This window comes from Cucurbita moschata, unplaced genomic scaffold (assembly GCF_002738365.1).
Source record: "Cucurbita moschata cultivar Rifu unplaced genomic scaffold, Cmos_1.0 Cmo_Scf00084, whole genome shotgun sequence".
NCBI lineage: Eukaryota > Viridiplantae > Streptophyta > Magnoliopsida > Cucurbitales > Cucurbitaceae > Cucurbita > Cucurbita moschata.
Window position 1 is genome coordinate 558909 of NW_019268600.1, and position 6255 is coordinate 565163.

Here is a 6255-nt window from a genome sequence, read left to right on the forward strand (position 1 = left end):
TAAAAATGAGATATAGATACGAGACATAAATATGATACCAAATAGATATGGTAACTGTTAGGATTAGATTTGATTGAGTTATTTGGATTAGATTTGATCTAGTTATTTGAATTAGATTTGATTTAGTCATTCTTCAATTGGATGAGAGATTTCTCCCAATTCTTCTGATCTTTCCAATTTTCTTTTTCTGTTCCTAACAATTTGGTATCAGAGTCATGCCCTAAACTAGTTAAAACTAGAAGCAACAATCTTCTAAGTGTGTCATAATAAAAGTATGTCGATAGAGAGTCCACTTGTGCAGTCTGCTGGAGGAAGGAGTCAAGGTCGTGGAAGCTTTAGAGGCAGAGGAAAGGGACGAGGCAGACAAACCTTCAACAAGGCCATAGTGGAGTGCTATAACTGTCACAAGCTAGGACATTTTCATTGGGAATTTCAAGCATGGTTGTAACCGGAAAGGGTAATTCACAGCTAGAAGTGAATGGAATCATAATGATAATAACAGGAGTGTTCTATGTGCCAGACCTGAGGAACAATTTGTTGAGTAGTGGTAAATTGCAAGCAAAGAGGTTACCTTTTTGTTTCAAAATGGAACATGCAAGGTGTTTCATCCTGAGAGAGACTTAATCATGGAGACAAAGAGAAAGTGGATATGAGTTCTACACGCTTTCATTTTCAAAAGCTTCGCTTGCCTACAGTACTTTATTCAGGATCTGAATTCCTTGATCATTTCCTTGGCGGATAACACAAATGAAATCCTTTCCCTGACCGCCAATCTTATGAGTCCATTCTTGTCTTGTTGGTTTGTTGTACTATTTTATACCTCTCTCGATTGATAGAAAGACGTTCGAGAGCTGGGAGGGCCTATTGTGAGGGAACTTTCCTTTTCACGATAGGCAAAGATAAAGCGGGAGCTGCATATGTCCACGATGAACAAGGCAGAGCGACTTCTTCTTTAGAAGAGGTTGGTTTTATCAAAACTGTTAGATCCGCTTTCATTAAAGAAAAAATAGGAGCTCTTGGTCTGGCCGATGTCGATTCGTATGGCAATGCGGACTCGACTCAGGATGAGGATTCCGCTTTTCATACTGCTGCTATGAGTCAAAAGAGCTGGTAAGCTATCTCGCTAAACGAAAGGAAAGAGCACGTACGGGTTGACCTTGTTACAAGGGTCGGGGCTAGCCAAAGAAGGTCAGTCGAACTAAGTTAGGACCCTTGATCCGGTTTAGCTAGGTTCTTCCATGCTAGAATGTATGGGTATCGGTATCCTCTTTAGGACCGGTTGCTTCCTCTTTTTGTTTATACATTTGGAGAAACCTGCTAAGCCCACCTTTCTTACCAGGTGTGATTCAATCTTTCAGCTCAAACTTTTCTATCGTCCGACGAAAAAAGTAGGAGTACGACTACCTTTTCCTTTTCTTGCCCGAGCCAGGGGATCATTCAGTTTCTACCAAAAGGTTCACTATCTATTTATTAGTTGTTGTAAACGAATGTATTTCTCATTTCATGTTAGCTCCTCCAAGAGCTTCCTGGTCCGTAGTAGACGAAACCTTGAACTTCTATCGGACTTATAGCATTGCCTGGTGAGCTCGCCGTTGAGGGTTGGCCTTACAGGAGATCGAGCAGCCTTTCTTTCCCTACCTGATATGCTTTCCCGCTTATCGTGCAACTAGCCAACTAGCCAAAGAGAGAGGGAGAGGGATCATGTCAATCAATTTGTATGTGCATTTTGTCCATCTTGTACTTGCCTGCTTAGCTTTCTTAGCCACCATCTCCGGTTTTCCCCGAACAAAGAGGTCCTGCTTATCCATACCCAACAGTCATACTTTTAGCCGAAAGACTTATTTTTTTCATAAAGTCGGGTTATAGATCAAGAAAGAATGAAGTTGCTTACAGGGACGGTTATGCGATACGTCTTTTCATACTCCCCTTTTCTTTAACCTTGCTATCAACCTAGCCATTCTCGCTTGTTGCTTTAAGGGGTCTCCCCACTGTAGATTACTCGGATTGGTTCTCGCGTCCCTGTGCCAAAAAGGATGGACGAGTTTGGTTTGAGTCTTCATCGATTGGGTGGATCCATATGCTCCGGGGGGGTGAGACGAAGTGTAGTGCAGTCTGTTTAGCGCATCTGTTTTAGGTATGTTGTCTGCTAAAGGTTTTAGGAAAGAGGGTACAAATTTTCTACATAGGTCATCTGTGGTCACAATTCTTTTAAGGAAGATGCTCCCAAATAATGGTGAACAATAGCCTTTAAAGAAGTTTCAGAGAGCAAGAAGAGGCAGAATAGAGAATAGGAGTGAGTCGTGCAAGGAAGAAGGAACTAGTAAGTTTAATTTGGGTTCGTTTGAACTAAAAAACGAACTAAAATTTTTCAAACGAACCCAAATTTAAGACTCACTAGCCCAAAGTCCATATGTAGTAAAAAAAAAAACCTTTCGTGGCCCAACCCTTATTCGCAATCCGCATCCAACCATTTCTTTTTCAAACTACACGTATGCTCCAGGCCAAACTCACGTAACTAGTCAGAAGATGCGGCCCACAACTGAACGGATTTCAAGTGTCACAATCGCACTCTTGAAGTAGTGCGACAATGATTATGTGACATTTGTTCTAATCCAAAGAACAAGTCAACCATGCAAAATTTAGACTGAACGAACAATAGCAGTGTATGCTCGAATCACGTTTAGAAGAAATATTTTAGAAAACGTGAGCGAGGAAATACGTTAAAAGTAATTTCAAATAAAGCAATGTTATAAGCTAAAAGTGAAGAAACAACAACTGGTCACGTTCTCCTATAGTACATTTTGGGACATTTTAGTCCTGATGGGTGTAGATATGATTTTGAGGACTAATCATACACCCCGTATTGGCACAACAATAATAGTAAAGGCCTATCTAAGATGAAAGCAAGTAAAATGGGTTTGGAATGAGCATGCCACCATGAACCACAAATCGTTTACAAGAATAGCTGGGACATGTAACATGTAGCCACAGGCAACACGCCTTGGCCAATATCTCTATCAACCAGCTCTTCATAAACTCAACGTTGTAGGATGAGGCTGACTTTAGGTTTCGCGACGCGCTTCTAATTGATCTCAGTATTGTGGAGTCTTTTCCAACCTACTAGGAGCTGTTGAAAATCACTTCTCGATTTGTTAACTCTTTAAGTCTTCTCTGTTGGTTCTTTCCTACTGTCTTCGCTTGAAACACTTAATTCTTTGAATGACGTCATACCACCTGCTTTTACTTGATGTTTTCTTGGTCGGAATAATAACGTTTCAAGTTACTGACGTGGACAACAGGGTTAGTCTGTATCCATAGGAGCAATTGGATCCTATATGATGTCTTCTTAATCTTGTGGACAACTTTGACTAGTCCATAGAATTTTCGAACCAGTCTTTGGTTCTTGTTGCTTTGAACTCAAAGTTGATCTGACCTTAACTTATCATAACTCTCTATTTGCTTTGAAATTATCGTGGTCGACCCTTCTCTTCATCCGTCTGGATGGTATTTCTGCGTGAACATGTGTTGCTTTAGTGGTTTGTTTTTGTCTCCCTTCTTCAGTAGAAGTGTTGGCTTGGTGTCTTTGCCAAGCATTTGAGTGATCACTGACAAAAGCCTTTGCAGGTCAAATAAACCCCACTGTGAACATGCCATTTTGCTATTTGTAGAATTCAACTAGCTCAAGTTGAGATGTATGACATCTATTTGTGGTAGGTGACATAAAACTAATCTTGTGATTTATCTCTCTTGGTAGGGTTAAACCCAATATCTGACCTTCTTGTTTTGGGTCGTGGTGTTCATGTAGTGGCAATAAAGTTTTTGTTGAGGTTGGCACACTTGAGCTCCCCCTTTTCAAATACAACAATGGCAGCAAGTGTAGATTCATCATGGCTAAGATTCTTTCTCAACTGTACTATCGTCATCATTTTCACCCCTTTTGGTTGATGGATGTTTGTCTGAATGATCGTTGGGTTAGACTCCGTTACTACTAGGCATTTTGCTAGGGACATGTAAATGACTTTGTGTTCTAGCAGGATGTCAATCCCTGACTATTTGGGCTCTAGAATGTTGGATATGAAGGCTGGCGATTTATAGTAAAAATCTGATAGAGAAATATATATTAAATAATTATATATAGTAGGCGGTTACATATAGTGAAGCTATATATAATAAACTGAAATCATATGTATACCCACTAGTCAGTGCTTCCTAAATGTATATTTCTCATTCTCCATATCCTCTCTTTACATACCTGAAGTCATTAATACAAAACCATTAGTCAATATTTCTTCTTACATTTTCTCTATCATGTTCTTTGTGTTCATTTAGATCAAGTGTGTGTGCTGTTGTGTGATTCTAATAACTAGTATCAGAGCGAGGAGAGATTCACCACGATCTGTGAAGATCGAAAGTTCAAAGACTAGAATTGAAAAGTTTGATGAATTCGATATCAGTTTCTAGAAGATGCAAATTGAAGATTATCTATACGAGAAAGATATTCAGGAACCCATTTTGGGGGTGAAGCTAGATACCATGACCACGGAGGAGTGGAAGCTCAAGGATTGTCACGCCGTAGATGTCTCGCATTGTGCAACGACAACTCTCTGTTTTCCTAAGGCTAGTCAGATATCTCATGCCACTCTTTTCCTCCTCACCATATCTAGACACTATAACGTTGATCCACTATTGTCTTATATAGTTAATGTTCACTCTTTAACGTCCAAGGATATTTTATAACTACTACATGTGGAAAGTACGGTTTATGGTTTTTTGATGTAAGAATTGTAGGGATGTAGTTCAAATGGTAGAGCGTTCATTTCCCATGTGGAAAGTACGGGGATCAATACCTTGCATCTCCGATTGAATCAATTACTAAGTATATTTTTTTTTTCAATTTCTTCTTATTTAGGACATAATGAGCCGGGATAGTTTTTCATTTTCACTATTACCGATGACGAGATGTTTAGGACTTTGTGACATAAGAACTTTTGGGATATAGCTTAGATGGTAGAGCACTCGCTTTGCATGCGAGAGGTATGGGGATCGATACACAATTGTGGGGATGTAGCTTATGATGGGAATTTGAGGGTTTTATGATGCAAGAATTGTGGGGATGTAGCTTATGATGGGAATTTGAGGGTTTTATGATGCAACAATTGTGGGGATGTAGCTTATGATTGGAAATTTAGGGTTTTATGATGCAAGAATTGTGGTCATGTAGCTTATGATGGGAAATTTAGGGTTTTATGATGCAAGAATTATGGGGATGTAGCTTAGATGGTAGAGCTCATTTAGGATGCGAGAGTTAAGGGGATATCCCGCATCTCCAAAAGAAACTATTTGTTATTAATATTTTACTTCTATTCAACCTTTCCTTATTTATGACATAATTAGCGGAGATATTTTTTCATTTTCACTTGATGACGGGACATTTAGGGTTTTCTGATATAAGTATTGTGGGAATGTAGCTTAGATGGTAGATTGCTTGCTTAGCATGCGAGAGGTACGAGGATCGGATCGATACCCCATACCTCCAAAAGAAACTATTCGTTATTACTATTTTATTTCTATTCAATTTTTCCTTATTTATGACATAATGAATAGCGTTATTTTTTTATTTTCACTATTGTTGATGACGAGATGTTTAGGATTTTGTGATGTAAGAATCTTGAGGATATAGCTTAGATGGTTGAGCGTTTGAATCCCATGTGAGAAGTATTGGGATCGATACCATGCATCAACAAAGGAAACCATTACTAAGTATATTAGTTCTTTTAAATGTTTCCTTATTTACGACATAATGAGCGGGGATAGTTTTTCATTTTCGAATGTAGCATGGGAGTGGGAATGTAGCATGGTAGAGATACGGGGATCGATACCTCGCATCTCCAAAAGAAACTATTCGTTATTACTATTTTATTTCAGTTAATATTTCCTTATTTATGACATAATGAGTAGTGATATTTTTTCATTTTCACTATTATTCATGACGAGACGCTTAGGGTTTCGTGTCGTAAAAATTGTAGAGATATAGCTTAGATGGTAGAGCGCTTGCTTTGCATGCGAGTTGTACGGGGATTGATAACCCGCCTCTACAAAAGAAAGTATTTAATTTGTTATTATTTTTTTTTATTTTCACAATTGTCGATGCCCCGCATCACCAAACCAAACTATTTGTTATTAATATTTTGATATTTTTTTATTTTCACTATTATTAATGATGGGACATTTAGGGTTTTATGATGTAAAAATCAT